Below are 21,159 nucleotides of genomic sequence, written 5' to 3' on the forward strand. Positions count from 1 at the left end.
TGTATATTTTAGAGAGTTTGTCTGTTTGTCTGTTTTATGAAAAGTTCTTTCTAAATGGTAAGATCTAGGACCATTCAATCTGGTATACAGCTTCTTCTTATCATAACTTAAAGCAGCATAAGGGTTTGGTTGTGCCAGGAAAATGCCATGTGCCTGGAATGGGATTGTTTCTGATAATACCAAACAGAAAAGAGACAGAATCATCAAATCAAGCACAATCCCCAAAACTGACATAACTGAGCAAATGTTGAGAGAGACTGAACGAAGATGAGCCAGAAAAATAGGCTGAACCTGGGACAGGGTTGCTTCTCAATAAATCTTATAGTAAAGAGATAAAACAGAGAAATGTGGAGCAGTCCTCTGTTTTGAAAACTGTAAAAACAGTAATTAGAAAGTAAATTGACTATTGCTCTGGTTTCTTAAAACATAGCAAATGATAAGAGTTTGTAGAGTTGAAGAAAAATGCATGTGAGAGAATTCTAACTTAAAAAAATTACTAAAAAAAGGCAAATTTTAACTATTCCTTTCTTAAGATATCCACAGTAAAATTTAACTTTCTAAAAATAACACTGAATTTTTGAAAAATGCAATCATTTAAATCAAGCCTATTTTTTCCCCTTTTTTTAGAAGAAGAAATACCTTTAGGCCATGTCTTCACTAGAGAGTTTTGTTGACAAGGGTTGACAACTTGACCTGCTGCTCACAAAAGCTACGTCTACACGTGAAGCCTACTTCGAAGTAGCCTATTTCGATGTGGAGACATCGAAATAGGCTATTTCGATGAATAACGTCTACACGTCCTCCAGGGCTGGCACCGTCGACGTTCAACATCGACGTTGTGCAGCACCACATCGAAATAGGCGCTGCGAGGGAACGTCTACACGCCAAAGTAGCACACATCGAAATAAGGGTGCCAGGCACAGCTGCAGACAGGGTCACAGGGCGGACTCAACAGCAAGCCGCTCCCTTAAAGGGCCCCTCCCAGACACAGTTGCACTAAACAACACAAGATCCACAGAGCCGACAACTGGTTGCAGACCCTGTGCATGCAGCATGGATCCCCAGCTGCAGCAGCAGCAGCCAGAAGCCCTGGGCTAAGGGCTGCTGCCCACGGTGACCATAGAGCCCCGCAGGGGCTGGAGAGAGCGCGTCTCTCAACCCCTCAGCTGATGGCCACCATGGCGGACCCCACTATTTCGATGTTGCGGGACGCGGATTATCTACACGTGCCCTACTTCGACGTTCAACGTCAAAGTAGGGCGCTATTCCCATCCCTTCATGGGGTTAGCGGCTTCGACGTCTCTCCGCCTAACGTCGATGCTAACGTCAAAATAGCGCCCAACACGTGTAGCCGTGACGGGCGCTATTTCGAAGTTAGTGCCGCTACTTCAAAGTAGCGTGCACGTGTAGACACGGCTAAACAGGGAAGAACTCATAGGAGAAGTAGAAGTGGGTGGAAACTTGGGTTGCAGTGACCATGAAATAGTAGATTTCAGGATTCGGACAAAAGGAAGAAGGCTGAGCAGTAACATACAGACCCTTGATTTCAAAAGAGCAGACTTTGACTCCTTGAGAGATGTGATGAGCAGGATCCCTTGGGAAATGAAGATGAAGGGGAAAAGAGTTCAAGAGAACTGACGGTATTTTAAAAAAAGTCTTACTGAAGGCACAGGAACAAACCATCCTACTACATAGTAAGAAATTCAAACATGGTAGGCAACCAACTTGGCTCAACAGGGAAATCCTTAGTCATCTTAAACTCAAAAAGGATTCATGCAAGAGATGGAAACTTGGACAGTTGACTAAGGAGTACAAACATATGGCTGGAGAATGCTGGGGAGTAATCAGGAAAGCGAAAGCACAATTGGAACTGCAGCTGGCAAAGGATGTGAAAGGTAACAAGAAAGGTTTCTACAGGCATGTTAACAATAAGTGGGTTATCAGAGAAGATGTGAGGCCGTTACTGGATAAGGGAGGTAACCTTGTGACAGACGATGTAAGAAAAGCTGAAGTACTCAATGCTTTTCTTGCCTCAGTCTTCACGGACAAAGTCAACTCCCAGGCTATGGCGCTAGACAATGCAGTATGGGAAGGTGGAGGGCAGCCATCTGTAGGGAAGGAACAAGTTATAAGCTATCCAGAAAAACTAGATGTACACAAATCCATGGGTCCCGATTTAATGCACCCAAGGGTACTGAGGGAATTGGCAGATGTCATTGCTCAGTCTTTGAAGACTTTGAATATGTCATTGCCGAGTCTTTGAAGACTTTTGGAGATTGGGAGAGATCCCGAATGACTGGAAAAAGGCAAACGTAGTGCCCATCTTTAAAAAAGGAAAGAAGGACAATCAAGGGAACTATAGACTGGTGAACCTTACCTCAGTCCCTGGGAAAATAATGGAGAGGATCCTTAAGAACTTCATTTTGGAGCACTTGGAAGAGGAGAAAGTGATCAAAAGTAGCCAACATGGATTCACCAAGGGCAAGTCCTGCTTAACCAATCTGATTAGCTTCTATGACGAGGTAACTGGCTCTGTGGACATGGGGAAGTCAGTGGATGTGATATACCTTGACTTAGGTAGTGGGCAATGGCTCAATATCTGGATGGCGGTCAGTTTCAAGCAGAGTGCCACAAGGCTCGGTTCTGGGGCCAGTGTTGTTCAACATCTTTATTAATGAGCTGGATGAGGGACTGGATTACACATGCTCCGCATGTGGCATAATGCCTCTGTCAATAGAGAGCTGTCAACAGAAAGCCGGTCTGGATGTTCTGGGGGGGCCTTGTGTCAACAGATAGGGTTTCTGGGACACCAGGCAGCCCTGTCTGCTGTACTTCCAGTTGGCTGTTTTACCAGTAAAGCATCTGGGCAGTCCGGCCACTCTCTGTTGGAACAGCATATTGCTCTTGCGATCCACTTGGCAGTTTGGCCGTAATGTGTTCACAGAAGATTGTCAGAAGATAACTTCCAAAAAAAATGTCTGTAGAGAAATTACAGTAATCCAGACATAGCCTCAGTTAAGAACTCAAACAATGCCAGGTAAATCTGTTAGGAGGGACATATTTGACAGCCAGAGCGTATTTTCCTTTTGGCAGATCCATTATGTTGTCAGGTGTGGTACAGGTAATTCAGGGGAGCACTCAGACCACAATAGGGAATTTTTCCAACTTCTGAGCCACATGGCAGCTTACACCTTTGTGACCAGTCGTAGAAGGCTGTGCCTCCACTGCTTCCAGGACTGACCTCTTTTCATTAATCCAGCTAACAAGCAACATCTGTGGTATAATGGAAGGTTGTGCCGCTATCTGAAATATGCAGAGCTACTGCATGTCTTCAGCACATACGTTTTCAAAATGTTATGTCCTGATCCATGTTGTCAGATCTGACACTGCGCTTTGTTCTGCAGTACTGTCTTAGGTTCTGGCCTCTGCTCTGTAGTGCTGTCCTCCATCTAGGGATATCAGGAATGGGCAGTTTGTCAGTTGAGAGAAACCTGGAGAGCAGCAAATGGGCAAGAATGACAGAATGTCCTAAATCCTGTTTTAAAGCTGTGTATCTGTATAATTATGTAGTTTTTAATGTTATGAAGACAGCTAATAGAAGATATTTCTTTATTATTGCCATTTACATTCCAATATTTGTATTTTCTTTTGTCTCGGCCTATTCCAAACAAATTAAATGATAAAAATCATTCATTAAAATATATAGGGTTGGTACACAAAGTGGTGTAACCAAAGCAGTTTTGCCTTAGGGCTGCAGAGGTTTCTTTATCTCACCCTACTGTGTCTAGATATTGCAAACCATATGGCTCACCTTTAGGGAGAGTCTCCAGCCAGTGGGAGTTGTTTTGTACCATATGTGCTGCAATAAGTGGAGGTGTGAGGTGAAGGTGAGTTGAGGACAGCTATGCAACTGTAATTTAGATTTGTTGGTGGGTGCAATACCAGTCTGTCTCTTCTCCTCACCTCCTCTTTTTGTAGAAGTTAAAGCATTAAAATGGTCCATTAAGGGGTGAGATTAGAATTGCTTATCTGTATTATTATTGTATTGGTTGTTATTATTGCTGTTACTGCTGTCTATACTACAGAACTGCCAAGGACCAAGACCCCATTGTGCTAGGTACTGTACACACACACATAACAAAAAGACAGTCCCTGCCCCAATGTGTTCACAAAACTAGACACAATACAACAGAACTCTCAGTTAAACTTCCCCCTACTGTCCTGGTGATTAAATTTAATTTTTAATGCCTATGCTCCAAGGCCTCTAGGGCTATGGCCACACAGCCAAGTTATTTCGAGGTAACAGTTGTTATTTCGAAATAACTTTGCTGTCATCTGTGCACATGCTATTTTGTAATAAATTTGAAATGGCAGGAGAGTTATTTCAAAATCAATAAACTTCACTGCAGGAGGAATATTGGCTGTTTCAAAATAGCTGTTTTGAAATAGGCACTGAAAAGACCCGGAGCAGTGCTTATTTTGAAATAGCTATTTCAAACAGTTGGTCAGCCCTAGCGTAAATCAAGCTTTACATACCTCAGGTTGAGAACCCAAAATGTGTGGAGAGTCTGGATAATTTATGACTAAATTAATTGGTGTTTCCGGTGCTGTGCACAATCTCGGTCCAAAGGGGTTCCTTGGCAGTCCTACAGTATAGATCGCATAAAGGTGCTGTGGTCTGATAAACCACAGAATAAAATAATAGAGGGCTGGAAGAGACCGAAAAACCTCATCAAGCCCAGCCTTCCTGCTCTGAGGCAGGTCTAGGTCAACCTAGACCATCCTTGACAGCTGTTTGTCCAGTTAGTTCTTAAAAACCTCTAGTGAGGGGATTTCACAAGCTACCAGAGTTTAACTGCCATTCCAGTTAGAAAGCTTTTCCTAGTACCTAACTTAAATCTCCCTTGCTGCAGATTAAGCCAATTACTTTTTGTCCTACCTTTAATGGATAATGGAGAACAGTTGTTCACAGTCCTCTTTGTAAATTGCCCTTAAAAGTTATCACCCGGCCCCTCAGTAATCTTTCCTCAATACTAAACATGCTGAATGTTTTTAACCTTTTGTCATAGGTGACATTTTATAACCCTTATATCATTTGTGGTGTTCTTTCTGGATGCCTTCAAGTTTGTCCATATCCTTCCTAAAGTGTAGCGTCCATAAATGGACACAGTACTACAGCTAAGGTATCATCAGTACCATATAGATCTGAGTAATTACCTCCCTTATCTTATATGTAATACTCCTATTAATACAGCCCAGCTTGATTGGAATCTTGGTTGTAACTGCATCACTGTACTGACTCATATTCAATTTGTGATCCACTGTAACCTCCGGATCCTGTTGTGCAGTTATTTGCCACTTATTTCCCATATCATAGTTGTGCATTTGATTTTTTCTACACTAAATGAAGTACTTCGCATTTATCCTTATTGAATTTCATCTTGCTGACTTCAGACTAAGTCTTCAATTTGTCAAGGTTGTTTGAATTCTAAACGTGTCCTCCAAAATGCTTTTCAAGACTCCCTGCTCCGTTTGGATACTCAGCTAGAGATACCTGAAGCCTGGTTTATGTTAGAACTGACCACTCACACATAATGGTCACTTCAGCAGAAGCTGTGGCTCCTCCCAGCTTGATACAACCCACAAATTTGTATGTATGCTCTCCACTGCATTGTGCAAGTAATTAATAAAATTAGTAACTAGTACCAGACGCAGGACTGACCCCTGTGTGGTTGATATATCCTCCCAGTTTGGCAGTCATTCAGCCACATGTGCCCCCATATAATAGTAATTTCATCTAGACCAGTGGTTCTCCAACTTTAGCAATGTGAAGACCACCATTCTGGATTTAAAAATTTTTCAGGGAATTCCTGCTCCATCTCTTCACAGGGGCCCCATCCATTCATTGAGGCCCCACCCCTTGCACACTCCATCTCTCCTCCCTCTGTCACTCACTCATTATCACTGGGGTGGGGCAGGGGATTGGAATACACGAGGAGGTGGGGTTTCTGACTGGGGGTGTAGTCTCTGGGGGGGCAGGTACGAGGGGCATAAGTGTGGGAAAGAATTCAGGGCTGGGGCAGGGTGTTGGGATTGATGCATGGGGTCCTGGTTGCACTTATCATGGTTCCCAGAAACAGCTGCCAGGTGTCTTCCTCCCTTAGGTCCGGGGCCCACAGATGCCATTTGTGCAGCTTCCATAGGTCGCAGTTCCTGATGTATGATAGCTGCGGAGACGGCAGTTGGGAGTGAGCACCACACAGAGCCTCCCTGGCCTCCACTGCACTAAAGAGTAAAGAGATCTGGCGGCTGCTTCCAGGAGCCATGTGGAAGCAGGGCAGGTAGGGAGCCTGCCTTAGCCCTGAGATGCAGACCCCACGAGGCACTGGGAGGGAGTGGGAGGAGTTGATCAGCAGGATTGAACAGAGCTGTGAAAATTAATTAAGATTGGCATACCATAATGCAAATCTAAATCTCTTTTCAAAGTGTTACATTTGGGTGCCCTAAAAGTGTTGTGGGACCGGAGAGCAGCAACATACAGACAATATGTACCGTACGAAACAAACCTGTTCTTTCCTGCTCCTAAGCCCATACTATTTATCTTTTTGCTGGAACGCTGCTACTTGTACACAAAACAGAACCGACAGTCAATGGGAGAGCCTCGTGTTTCATCCTGGAATAAAAAGGGAAGTTGGGAGTAGCCTATTTCTGCATTTCCACAGTTTCTAGCACTTGTTGGGTTTTATAATCTTCATCTTTAATTTCTAGCTTTTACATGCCCTTGGTGTTATCTTGTTTTTTTCAAATTAAGCTCTAATACTTTTAATAAAACTTTAATACGTTTTCACCTGAGTGGCTGATGTGCCTTTTACAGTCTTAACTACCCAAACACGGTATTCAAAAAATAGTTTATAAAACATAAATGGATTAAATAATTTAAGTAACAAGCTGTGTCTGCTAGGTTTCTCACAGTCCTTTGGATCTGTGTTCCTGAGCTAAGTAGAGTGGGGAACTTTGTTGTAAATCTGTGATGTGCCTTAGCCAAAAATAGCATTCAAAGCAGATAAGAAACTATGGAAAACAAAATAAGGATGACAGGATGATAATATTTACAAGGTCGTAATTGGACTCAGCCTTGGAAGAGACACAGTCAGTTCAATTAAGTTGAAGTCTTCCAACTGTGTTGTAAAAAGAAACTTTCCCAGTTCTCAACTCGTCTAGACAGGTAATTTTGATATCAACATGGAGGATACTTCAATGTAGGTCCATGTTTATCTTCAATTAGGCTTACCTGCCATTGGAATCATGAGCTTGCCCATATCAGTTGAGCCAAACAATTGTCCAGAATTTAGAAAAGCAACCCAACCTCAAGAAAATACTCACTAGCAGCCACACACCACACCACGGAAACACTAACCCAGGCACCTATCCCTGGAACAAACCTATTGCCAGCCATGGTCACATATCTTTACTAGAGACACCATCTCTGGACCTAATAACATCAGCCACGCCATCAGGGACTCACACACCTGCACGTCCGCTAATGTAGTATATGCCATCACGTGCCAGTAATTCTCCTCTGTCATGTACATTGGACAAACTGGATGGTCTCTGTGCTAAAGGATGAATGGACATAAGTCAGACATCAGGAATTTTAATACACATAAACCTACAATGGAACACTTTAACTTCCTTGGACATAATAGTAGTAAAATGTTTATCTACCAGCCAATTCAGAGTTTCCTCCTCTTGGTCTAAGAGTAACTTTTTCCTGACCATGAAATTGGTGTGATTTTTGTAGGTTGAACACTTTGAAATGCTCCAGGTTTCTTCTGATTGACATTTGCTGCAGGTAAACAAAGATTCCTGTTAGGAATTGTGTCAAATATAGTGTAATGAATTTCTCCAGCCTCGGTTCTCTGAAGTGAGCTAATGAGTCAGCATAATTTTTGTATCTAGACAAATAAACCTAACTATTTAGTGAAATGCAATTATACACCATATATTTTAGTCATTGATTGTTTTAACTCACGTATGTACTTATTGAAAAGCATTTAACTTAACATAAGCAAGTTATTGCTCCTTAGTTTGAAAAGAATAGGCATAAAACATATAAAATAGAGACGAAAAAGCTGAAAAAGCTTCTAAACTTAGCAAGAACTTGTGGCTAAACCTAACTAGCTAGATTCTGCAGTAAGCTATGCCATATTTCTGTGTGAAACACACAACCGCATCTCCTGTTCGACATGCTTCAAAAGTTTAGGCCTAACTTATCCCAAGATTTCTGACATATATTGGGATTTTTTGTAATATTATTGTAATTAGCACCATATTTTCTGTCCTGGCACTACCATAGGTAGGAATATAACTTTTCCTATGACCATATAGATTCAATCCCACATTGATGTTGGGAAGATTTCTCCTTTTAGTGTAAAAATTGGGTTTTGAAATCAATGCTATTGAAAAGGTATATTCATTGCATGTCTAAAGAATAATAAAAACTGATAACAGTTTTGAAGTACTAGCTAAATATTCCATTTGCAGTCATGAACCTTTTTCATTTTCGCATGTATCTACTTAGCAACTGTACAGTTGCTACCAAATATTTGATGTGTGACCCAGGCAGCAGAGATAGCTCCTGTTCTTTCCATACTTCTGTGCTCTATTTATTTCTGTTTTAAAAGGATTCTGACTGAAGCTCTACCAGTAAAGCTGCCCTATTTTTTTGTTGTTGGCTTAAAATGAAAGGTATGTCTGTTTTCAGCGGTGGTTCCTGTTAAGATAGGAATTATGTACAAATTCTCAAAATATGTTTTATTGATCTAGGAAGAAATGAATGAACTCCACTCAGAAGTAGGACACTGAAACACAATGTAGTAAGATTCCTCCTACTGTGCTTAAATGAAGATAGTGATAGAATGTGTTGCCCTAGGCACTGTTCCACATCTTTAAGCTGGTAACCATGAATTGTTTTGTAAAAACATGATTGTATGTGGAAGCTGCTTTTTCATCTTTGAAATTTCAAGCTGTATCTCAAACTGGGTCATTCCATTTACTCTAAATCAATCTCACCATCTCTAAAGTAGTGGTTGAGTGGGGCTGGGGGGTTAGAACAAAGAGTTTCACATGAAAGCACCTGAAACTGAGATTTCTGCCAGTGGGCTTGCACAAGGAAATATCATAGTATTTAATGCCATGCAATGTATTTTACTACACAATCTAGCCACCTGGGAGCATTTTTGCTATTCTTCTTCTTCTTCTTCTTTTGGCAGGGGAGAGAGATAAATTCATTGTCAGACTCCAGCAATAAACCAAATTGGGTACTGTCAGAATAGCCACCGCTTGTTAGTTGAATTCCAAACTACTGAGAGGCAGTGCGCACACATTGCTTGAACTTGCTTCTGTGACTAGGTCTGTTTTTCTTGCCTTTCGACTTCTAGATTCACAAACTAGATCACTTGAAACTTAGCTACTTCTGAGTAATCATATTTGAATGTTTTTCCTTTGCTAAATATTTAAATATATACTTGCGTGTACAAATATTTTTAAAAACATATTTGAATCTAAATTGATGCTTTCCCCTTTATAAATAAATGGATTAGTGTCTAGGTGTGAGGAGAAGGATAAAAGTGTTTTTTTAGCCTTTTCCAGTGTTTTGCTTGGGGTGAAGTAGTGCATTTTGCGTATCATTGGCATGCTAACTCAGCTAGCTCTGTCTCTGTTTACCAAGGAATTCAGCTGGCATTGACCCAGATTATTATTCTATTTCCTCACACTTTACATGTGTGTTTGTACCACTGTCTTCCTGACTTTCAGTCCTGAGCCCATTTTAATTATGCCAATTTTACTTCATGTTTAATTTTGGTTTTCCTTCTTAAAATGCATGTTGCCATTCACAGCAGGAACGCCGCAAGCTTCCTTTTCCTTTTCAAAATCAAGACTTTATTAGCAACAGAATCAAAACACAGCTACAGTATTAGATCCCGCAATGTACTGCATATATTAATGGAGGAGTTATCCAACATTTCAAGATTGCCTTGTTTCCTATTTAGGTATGAGTTGTTCTTTGTTAGGCTTTTAGATGTTCACCATTTATCAAAATAATCAGGAGGGTTTTTTTTATATTTCACAATTATAACACTGAGAGCCACAAAGAAGTCCTTAAAGAGCCACATACAGCTCCCTGGACAGATGTTGTAGCTTCATGTTCACTTGAGTATTCTAACAGTGTTGATATTACATTGCAGAATAATCAATTTACTCTGAAACAATAGCAGAGTAATAAGCTATTTCTTTTTGCTCCATTGTATTGCAACATCTCTATTTTTCCGTGACCCTTATGTCAGCTATACAAGATCTAAATATGTCATTATGCAGCAACTTTGCATTTATACCAGAAAAATAGTCTTTAAAATTATTTTTAAAGAAATGTATTTATAAATATTCCTAATACATTTAGCAGAGTTTATATTTTAGAAAAGCTGTGATCTTGCAGTTTGATCCACTTTGGAAGATTCCTGCAACCCAAGAAGTCTCATTGACTTAAAGATCTGCGGGGGTCCACCAGAGAGCATTTGAATGCAGCATCAACCCACAGCAAGTACAGAGGATGAATAGTCTATTTCACTGCATTGTATCTGTCTGTACAAGGATTGAAACATCTGGAGGTTGTCTGGCTGGATTTTCACACAAAGGCCCCAGATATTTCTCAGAACCAGGAGTTCTTTGGTGGCACACTCTTACCGTTTTGATGCATATTTGTACATATCATCTGAGTATTTTTGAATTTTCATTCCTGTATAATATATGCAAAATTGCATAAGAAAAAATAATAAAAACAGAGTTCTGTTTGAGAGCAGTGGTAGAACCCTCTTCAGGTGAGAGAAACAAGAAAAAATTATATTGTGATCCACTGAAGAGTTTTCATTTTGTCCCAATAATTTAATCACTGTTTTTTATATTTTCCCATTAGCTTTTAGCATCACATAATTCCACAGAACTTGTGCATGAAGTGTTTTCTCTGTTGCATCTCCAGCAGTTGTCTGGTGAATCAGATATAATTATTCATTGCTGCTAAGGAGACTATGGTTTTGTGTGTTTATTCTCCTCACCCCCCAAATAATGCAAATCTTCTTTCAAAAATACACAATATGAGTAGCAAGCTGACATTTTGACTCAACAAATATTAATAGAATAGGACCCCGAGTACCAATGATTCAGTCATCTGTCAGCCTGATAAATTCCAGTGGGGAAATATAGCCCATAGGGCTTCCATCTAATTATATTTAAGTTGTTCTAGTACTGCTGGGAAGCAGCATCTAGGCAGTTGCTGAAAGCTTTGATGCTGTGTGTACCCTTCAAGTGTGTGTTGAGAAACTCATTACCCTTTTGTGCTGGTGCTGGATGGATTTTAGGAAGCTGACGTGAAATAGAGAGCAAGAATCGATATCTGAAAAGGCATGTTATTAGCTTCTGATCCATTTCCTGATTCAGCAGCTACTAGTCTGTAATGTTTTGTACAATAATGACATATGAGGGAACATGTTACTCAATTTCACTAGGTATTGTCCATACACATCTGTTGTTAATGGCATATGTCAAAACAAAACCATTATGCCTCAGCCACGGCAAAGTTATAAAGGGACTGTGCATACCCAGAATCCTGAGTGGCACCAATTGTCCAAAGTACCTTACTTATCTGGGTCTGGTAAGTTTATTGCAGTTTCTGTCAAGGCCTAACCTTGCAACATTTATCCTTGCCTTTGCAATTTCTGAATTCAAATCTGGTTGTGAATGCTACATGTTACTCTTTAAAACCTCTTGGCTATGGTTACACTACAGTGATCTGTTGACAGAAGTCACTGTCAGAAGAGATTTCCCAACAGAGCTTCTGTTGACAGAGTGCGGCCACACACAAAAGCCAATCAGAAGAGCACTCTGCTCTCTTGACAGAGCACCCACAGTGCCCAGTCACTCTCTCCACAAAACAGGCACCCAGAAGCACAGCTGGCAGGACTGCCCATTGTTCTGGATGCCCAGTCTGTCGAGAGAAGGCTCCCCAGAGTGTGCACACAGCTTTTTTGTTGACAGAATCTGTCAACAGCAGCATTATGCTTCATGGCTGAGAGGCAGAACACTGCCGTGAAAGTGCTGAGTTTTGTCAACAAGCTGTTGACAAAATGCATTTTGTGTGTGGGCGTTCCACCCGGTTTGTCGACAAAACCAGGGCTTTGTCAGCAAAACTTGCTAGTGTAATTGTGGCCCTTGGAAACTACAGCTTGGCTGTGTCTGCATGTGCCCCTACTTTTTGGAAAGGGCATTTAAATGGCATGGAACAGAATGGAATATGAATATTCAGCGCCTCATTAGCATAAGGTTGGCCAGTCGTGCTGTGAAAGTGATGCTTTTGAAATGCAAACTGGCCACGTAGACACAGGCACTTTTGAAATAAACCCCAGACTTTCCAATTCCTTTATTCCCATTTTTTACATTGTTTAATCAGTGCTACCTACTTGTATATTCATTCTCCTAAATTGTTTTAACAGGTAGCTGATAAGACACAATTAAACCAACTGAAGTGTTCACAAAAGGAGGTTGCAGCCTTTAAATCAATTTAAAATTGATTTAATTAAATTGATGAAATTTGTGTGTAGACTGAAACCAAGTCTTCCATCTTTTTAATGAATGGTTCATAGTTCATCTCGTTCCTCAGGTTTTTACTTGCAGGGGGCGTTCAGTGGAGAGATAGGTTCGATATTTCTGAATGGGGAGCATCTCTCCTTCTCCCACTAGACTTTAACGATCATTTTGTTTCCTTTATTTTTCTTTTCTTAACTTCCTACTGTACATGTACTTGTAGCTTGTAACAGGCCATTTTATAAGTTAAAAACGAAATCTCATGTGTAGGGTTGCTGCCTCTCTAATTTTTACCTGTTGCATCTGGTTTTTGCATTCTGTGTCCAGGTGCTGTTTAGAGGTTGCCAGGTGCTCAGTTTCCAATTGCAAACAGAAACCAAACCAAAACTCCAGTTACTGCAGGGTGGGGGAAGGTTCCGGGTCATTAACCCATAACAGTCCCTGCTCAGCTAGGGCGGTCTCCTGCCTGCAGGCAGGTTTCTTGAGGCAGTCCAGTAAGTGATGGGGCTAGAGGAGTTGGAGGGCGGGGTGTGAGGTGTGTGGGGTGCGTCTACGTTCGAACTAACTTTGAAGTTAACTTTGAAGTTAGGCACTACATCAAAGTAGCCAGCAGAAAGTCTACACACATTTTCCCTTACTTCAAAGTTAACTTCGAAGTAAGGAGCCCAACTTCGAAGTCCTTACTCCATTCCTGGGAATGGAGTAGTGCCCTATTTCGAAATTTAACTTCCAAGTAGAGTGTGTGTAGATGCTCAGCTTTGAAGTTGCTTACTTTGAAGTTGTACTTTGAAGTATGCAACTTAGAAGTTATTTTTGTGGTCTAGACACAGCCAGGGAATTGTAGGGAAGAGATGAATGCAGGGCATGGCCTTGGAGGTGTGCTTACCAGAAATTAGAAAGGTGTAAAGCCTTCTTAAGAGAGAATACCAAGGAACAGAACTGTTTTTGGAGTGGGAATCTTTTAAGCATAGAAGTTAACATTTATTTTATTAACCCTGCAAATGCGAACAACATGAATATGTGTCAGAGTATATGTTTATATCTTTCTAATTAAAAAAAAAAGTTTCCCACTACTTTCAAGATATGTGAACATAATCATTGACCATAGTTTCATAATTTTTTAAAAATTGTTTGTCCTGTATTTGTTTATTTTTAATCCTCCTGTTTACATAGTCCTACACTGTTGCATCAAGAAGAGCCAACTTCAGTCCAGAATCCTCATGACCTCTGGCTCATATTTTGCGATTAGTTTTATTTCCATCTTCCATTTCCTTTTTTGTACTCTCTTCCTCCGGTGTACTCCGGAGTTTTCTGTTTTTTATTTGTTTTTGGCTTGTTTGTTTTTGGTAAGCAACATCACATGTCAACCCTTGTGCTGTAAAAATGTTTTCTGTAATATTTTCTTGTCAGTCAAACATTTCATGATCTTACCGTCTCCCTCAGTTACCTCCTGACAGTCCTCAGACTCAGATGCATTATTATTGCTGGAAGTATTGGCTTCCAAATTGTGTAGTTTATTATCTTTCCTGCCAAATTATTATGTGTTACAACAGATAACATATTAACTATATAGAGATGTAGCACAGGCAAAAGGAGGCTGAGTCTCTAACTCTCCATATGGAAAATGCGTTGAGCAGAGTAAGTATTTAGAGAAGACCCTTCAATTAAGATGATGTTACCGTTTAAGATTTGGGATGCTGAACTTCTGTTTTATCTCTGAGAGGGCTCTTGCGTAGACAGGGTCTGAATAAGATACCCAAACTGGTTCAAGGTACAGCATTGCTGTGGTGTTGATACTCTTAATTGTAGAAGTGTCCTTTGCCTTTGAGAGAAGCTGTTCGGGGGAAAAGCAGGAAGACCTCCTATTAGCAGTGGAATTACAGCTATATGCTTTCTCTGTATTAGGGAATATCTTCTTTACTGGGAAGATTGACCCAGCTGCAGTTGATTTTCTGGAGTTTAATTTAGCACACCTGGTAAGGACTTGCGAAACTGAACTTGCAGAGTGCTTGTGTTGGTGGTGGTACCCCTGCCCCTTGTTAGGAATAAGGGAAGTTGACAGGAGCCAATCCTCCCATCGACTTCCATTAGTGGAGACAGCACAGAAGCCCAAATTAAGGTATGTTGACTCCAGCTAATATGTAATTAGTGTAGCTGGAATTGCATACCTTAATTTGACCTTCTGCTGTAGTATAGACCTGCTCTTAGACACATCTACCTCTAGCTCAGGAAGACTCTTGACACCTTAGCTGAAAAATGCAGAACAGAATTCTGTCACATCAATCCTCTAATTGAAACATGACTAATAATTCTCTCAGCTGTACTGGAAAAGACAGACTGAATTATTTCCACACGATGAGACCTTGATACCAATCCATCACTCCTGTCCTCAAGAATAAGACTAGCGCTTTAAAAGTGTTTTCCTTTTAGCCTATTTATGAGGGAATACTTTTGTCCAATGATGGTGTAATTATTTTTTCCAACGTTGACCTTTTGATTTGCTTTTATCTCATAGCTATTTTATGTTGCCCACTTCACCTAATGTGATTTTGAAGACATCACATCAATGCTAAATTGAGTCAAAACATCTGTCCAAACTCAGTAAATGCATAACTCACCATATGCCTACATGGAGGCTTCATCTACACTACAAGATAAATTCGAATTTATTAATATCGATTTTATAATGCTGGATTTTATAAATTCAAATTTGACTATCCTCATCTCCCACTTGCTCCTCACAAAGTCAACTTTTGGTGCCACACTCAATTGGCAAACATTGACTGTTGCAGCAGTGCATTGTGGGAACCTATCCCACATTTCCCTCATTCCTATAGCATTCAGGGTACGCTTGCTGGTCTTTGACATCATCTTCCCATATTGCATTGCCCTCATTCCTCTCCTGTGGTAAGCAAATGTCCATTTTTCCAGTCAGAAGGAAGGAAAAGTAGTTCATCAACAAAGATGGCAAAGTTAACAGAAATCTCTTTCTTCTGTAACTGAATTATCAAGGATTTTATAAAACTCAGAGAGCGTGTGTCTTGTCAACTGGCCATCCACTGACTGTCCCCTCTCCCTTGATTACCTCAAATCCCTGAAAATAACACAGGAATGATGAAAAGCATGAAGAAAGAATTGATGATAAATTTTTTGAAAAAAGACAGTTGCTGAGGAAAGGGTCTTTGAGTTCCCCGATCATTATACAACTTCTGTGCACAGTCCGTATTTTCAGCTGGCCCTCCACCCACTCTTCCCTGTGAGAAGGGGTGCAAAGTTAGAAGAGAGAGGATAGAAAAGGCTAGGGGAAAAGATTTTTGTCTTCCCTTTTCACTACACAGACATTGCCAACACGGTGGATGGCAGCAAGCCCCTGAAAATCTTGGCTGACAGAGGGAAGTGGAATGTTCTGAGTTCAGGGGACTGGACTCAATGACCTATCGAGATCCCTTCCAGTTGTAAGACACAAGTATACCTCCATATACAAATTGCTACATTGTTTTTCCAAAACATGCTGACTGTGAAATCTCATACACTGAACTTGTAATGGAAACGGGAATCTCAGCTGGCCCTCCCTCCATTGTTCCCTGTGTTTTCGGGGGGCCAAAGCATGAAGAAAGAGGATAAGAAAGGTTAGAAAAAAACTATAACTGAAATATCGAAGACTTTGCAAAAAGCGACAGGTGTCTGCAATGGGCAGCAAGACCCCAAAAATATTTTTGGCTGGGGGGCAGGGAGGGGCGGAGGTGGTCTGTGGCTGCAGACCCAGTTGAAATGTTCCTCCACCGCTGAAAATCTTAACCATCAGGGGAGACTCCCGCCAATGGCAGCAACCCCCACCCCCATGTCCTTGTGGGGGCATGGGGGGGTTTCACTGGGGGAGCAGTTGAAGTAGTCCCCCATGTGGCAGCCATCCCCCGAAAATCTTAGCCACCAGAGGAGACTTCACCCCTGTGGCAGCAAGCCCCTGAATGCATATTTAGGGTGGGAGGTCTGGGGTCTGTGGCTGCACGGCCAGTTGAAGAGATGCCCCAGGTGATAGCAAGCTCCCCAATGTATATTTAAGGTGCGGGGGGGCAGTGGAAGTAGTCCCCCCACCCAGTGGCAGCAGACCTCCGAATATCTTAGCCGCTGAGGGAAACTTCCCCCGTGTGGCTGCAAGGTCCCCTGAAAATCTTGCCTGTCCTTGGAGCCCTCATTGCCTGCAAGCCAAGACATGGTGCTGCCTGGCAGCATGGTCAGCACTGAACAGCAGGCACATCCTTTAACTGGGTTGGGGACTAGCCAGGTAATGTGGTCGGGTGCAAGAAAGTCCCCGACTGCGTGGCACCTGTGGGAGAGGGAAGCAGGAGGCGGGGGGACAACACAAAATGTGAACCACTGCAAAGAAGTTTCTCAGGCTCTTGTACGAGCATGGCTCCACAGGTGCGGGCTTCCTGGTGCCAGCTTGAAACAGTCTTCCTGTTACCTAAGCGCTGCACCCATGGAGAGCAGCGGAGATGGAAGTGGCCAGAGCAGAGCACTGTGGGGCATTGTGGGGCACATACGGGACACCTCTGGAGGCTAATAAATTTGAATTAAAGAATGGCGCTTCCACATTAGTCTTCATTTGAACTGTTAAATTCAAACTTGACACTACACCCACCCAGTTCTGACGATATTACGATATTGATATTATATCACTATTAGTGCTCACTAAATCAAGCTGATGGTATTTACAGTGAAGACAGTCACTTGGTACAGTCGAGTTAACTGCCTTAAACTTGAATTTATCTTGTAGTGTAGATGCAGCCTGAGTGTGCAGCAAGCCAGGACGTGGAGGTATAGCATGTTAGCATTCTGCACTGGTGGTATGGACCATGCTACTATTTGCTGAAAATTCTGTGACCTGCTCTTTCAAAGCACACCATGGAACTTGGAGTGAGTGGTAACAGGGTCCACACAACCTTTTCGTGTGCAGCAAGCTAGTGTTCTATACAGTCAAACCTGAGCTTTCAGCATGCTAAGTCTCCATGTAGATTAGCAGTTAGAGACAGAGATGTGTGGAGGTAGGGCAGTACAAGAGCCTAGACACACACATGAGTAGAACATCAAGCCATTAAAGAACAGTTGAGTTAGCTGTTTGTCTTTTTTCAGGTAAATAAAGTGAATACTAGGCAATTTTGCGGGGGCGGGTAGGGATGGGGGCAGGGGCGGAGGTTTTTTTATTGTGATTTTAAAAACCCAGCTCTTGTCTAGCCTAGGTCTAAGCACTGCCCCTTTCGTAAGAGTAGGTGTTGCTGGGCACAAGTTGGTATTTCTCTGTGTTCCAGAAATGGCTGCATTTTAGGGGCTCTGGTGCATCTCTGTGTAAAATATTAATCCAAAAAAGAAATTAAAAACCCAAATCACTTTCAGCAAATTTTCAGATGGCAGCACATTTAGTACTTTTGATTGATATACTTTTTTAGGAATTGCTTCATATATTTTTAAAGCATCTTTCAGACAAGATAACTTGGTTTTTATTTTCCTGGATTGTGGCATATTATTGATGTTATGCTACAGTTTGCCATACATTTTGTTTTTTGTATAAGTACCAAAGGTTACCCCTGAGGGACTGTTTAAAAATATTAAAGCCGTTCATCACTTTGAAAGGATACAAAACATTCATTTCAAGTATTCAGTAGCTTGCCTGTCCTTTCTACAGACTGAAAATTAAATCCTTTCTGAAAGACTTCCATAGCTTTGAATATGAGTGAAAAATATAAATTAAACCCCCATTAATATAATGGCCTAAGTAACATTGTAGGAAAATGCATTTAAACACAATGCCAGTAAAACTGACACCTGGTTATCCCTGTCTATGCTGCCTGGCCAAGCCAGGTGAGAAAATGGTTTAGTTGGAACTGTGCCAAAATTGTGTTTAAATGCTGTTCTGAAACAAGAGTTCAGATTGACAAAAGTATTTGGGCATCTAAAGATGCTGATTCGTTTTCAATGGGATTTATAAAAAGACCGAGACAGGTTAGGCACGGAACTCTTAACTGATTTTTCGATAAGATCAGGCATCTAAACTGCTTAGGCTCTTCTGTAAATCTTATTAGGCACCTATTTGCATCTCTATACATCTTTCTGAATCTGGCCTTTGGTTCCCAAAAAGCGTAGGCGAGATTTACGGGGAAATTCAGATGAGGAGCAAAGGCACAGTAGACAGATATGCTCACCTTTGACTTCTGAATACGTATGAAGAGAACCAAATTCAGACTTGGGGCAAATGGATTTAACTTCATTGACTTCTTGTTCAAAAGCTCATGTCATTGTTTGGCCCAAGTACAGATTTCTGCGAGTCAGGTCCAGGATGTGAATATTTGATTTGGATGTAGATACAATGATTTTTGAGTTGTAGAGAGTTACATACAATGTTGCCTGTTCTGTGCTAGACCTAAGTCAGTGATACCAGTCCATTCCCCAAAATCCTCCTAATACTTAAAAGACATCCTGTATTAGTTTTATGCCTATGTAGACCAGGGGAAAAGAACAGCAAAATAAAACCAATTTCACATAAATTTATACCTATAGGGCTTATAGCCATTGTCTCCTTTCCGGCAAAAAGTTAAAATCCTTGGGTGAAATCCTGGAGTCTAAGAATGCTGTCATACATTTAAGTGGGACCAAGATGTCATCTGTTGATTTTTGTCTTCTTATTTTGCATGACACAACAGTGCTGTGATATAAATGGGAACGAAAGATTAAGGGAGAGAGTGGTTGACAGACTTGCTCAAGTATAGTCTGATGGCTGATTTGCAAACCGCAAGCATCAGAAATAGGATTAGAGACTTTGGGAGGTGTAATAGGACCACTCTTCTTCATTGTGGTTTACATACGGTAATCTTCTTTGGAGTTGTAGGTGCACATGATATAATAATGACACAAAAAAAGAGTTAAAGCCACCCCTCTGACAAGTTAAAACTTCCAGGCTATTATTGTGTAGCCATACAACAGTTGAGGCTAACACTGCAAGCTTTTTCTTTTTTTTTTTCTTTTCTTTTCTTTTATAAGGAGATGCCCATATGCTTTGGGTGCCAAAAATAAGATGATATATATAATATGGGTCACTATGCAGATATAAAGTATGATTATTTTATTACCTGCATCATTGTTCCATACACAATGGGTCGTAAGGAGGGTCTAGTGAGTTGTGTGTGCCCAGGATGTGCTCCCTGGCCCTTCCATGATGTCGTAAGTATGTGGCCAAAGCTGGAAAGTGGAACAGTGAGCTTGGACTGAGGACAAATGGGGAGCAATGGGCTGGAGCCAGGGTTGTGTTGGGTCCCCAAAAAAGAAGGAAAAAAAAAACAACTTGTGGGTTGCCTTTATAAGTTTATGAATCACTGACCTATGTTACTAGATAGCTGGATGCCAACTAAGGCCCTATTGTTCTGGGCACCAGACCAAGACCTAGTAAATGATACCTGCCTCGAAAAACTTACCATCAAGTTGAGAAGATTGACAAAAAGTGTGAGAGGCAGTATTCACTGTCATTGTACAGCCAAGGCACAGAAAGTGTTATTTTAAAAAGGTGCCTCTATTGAAGCATACGGCTTTGCTAGTTGTCGCACTCCCCTCTGGAGAGAATGAGAGAACACATATGTGACTGATATTAGCCATGTTGCTTAATGTACTGCTGTAAGGTGCTGAGATACAGGCTGAACCTCCCTAATCTGGCGCTCTTGTCTGGGAGCATCTGTGGTCTGGCATGAGTTTAGTTCGTCAGATGTCTACTTATCATGGGTGTGGCCAAGTTTCCTGTGGTCCCATAAAGTTTGTTTCCCCCGCCAGTCCTGGCTCTCAGTGTAATGTGTTGCTATTTAGCTTTACTTTACCACTAAATGTCTTGTAAGAGCCCAGTAAGCAGCTGAAGTGTTGATAATGCTGCTGGACAATAATGACTTCCTTGGGTCCGGCAAATTCTCTTGTCCAGCACTGGTCAGGTCCTAAGGGTGTCGGACTTGTCCAAGATCATAGAGTAAGTCTATGGCAGAGCAAGCAATTGAACCCATACCTTGTTACTTAATTCAGTGTCCTAACCACGAGGCAAGATGATAGTCTCTGTCCATAGGTCGTTGATGGCATTTAAGGAGAGAGAGAATCATTAGCTCATCTAATGTGACCTCCTCTATAATCACAGGACATTAAATTTCTCCTAACTGAGCCCAATAATGTGTGTTTGACTAAATCATATCTTTCAGAAGGTCATCCTCTCTTCCCTGCCTATCAGGGAGTGAGGGGAAACCACACAGCTTCCATCACTCTTCCTCTGCCCCCTTCCCTCACCAGTTTGAAATAAGAGGAATGTTATGTGCTTTCCCCTTGCCCCTAATAGTGGAGGGGAAGGGGAAGGAGAGCAGCAGTATCCTGGTGCCATGCACCCACCCCGTTGCCTGTCCCCCATTCTCCTATGCCACCTTTGGTAGTACCACACTGGTATCAGGGGCTGAGTCAGGCCAGAGTCTGAGATCAGAGACAGTTCTAGTCTGGAGTCAAAAG

General features: G+C 41.5%; 1 protein-coding gene across 9 annotated transcripts in view; it reads left to right on the forward strand.

Annotated features, from left to right (window-relative positions):
- The window catches only part of TBL1X (transducin beta like 1 X-linked), a 296,176-nt gene that overhangs the window by 140,026 nt on the left and 134,991 nt on the right, over window positions 1–21,159 (forward strand). The window contains exon 1 of one of the 9 annotated variants that reach the window (XM_074992710.1): window positions 6,206–6,341. The exons of the other annotated variants lie outside the window; for them this stretch is intronic. The gene's annotated coding sequence lies outside the window, so the exon portion shown is untranslated. Of the gene's footprint in view, window positions 1–6,205; window positions 6,342–21,159 lie in introns of those variants that run through there. 9 annotated transcript variants of the gene reach the window in all.

The sequence above is a fragment of the Carettochelys insculpta genome, chromosome 1, assembly GCF_033958435.1.
Source record: "Carettochelys insculpta isolate YL-2023 chromosome 1, ASM3395843v1, whole genome shotgun sequence".
Classification (NCBI taxonomy): domain Eukaryota; kingdom Metazoa; phylum Chordata; order Testudines; family Carettochelyidae; genus Carettochelys; species Carettochelys insculpta.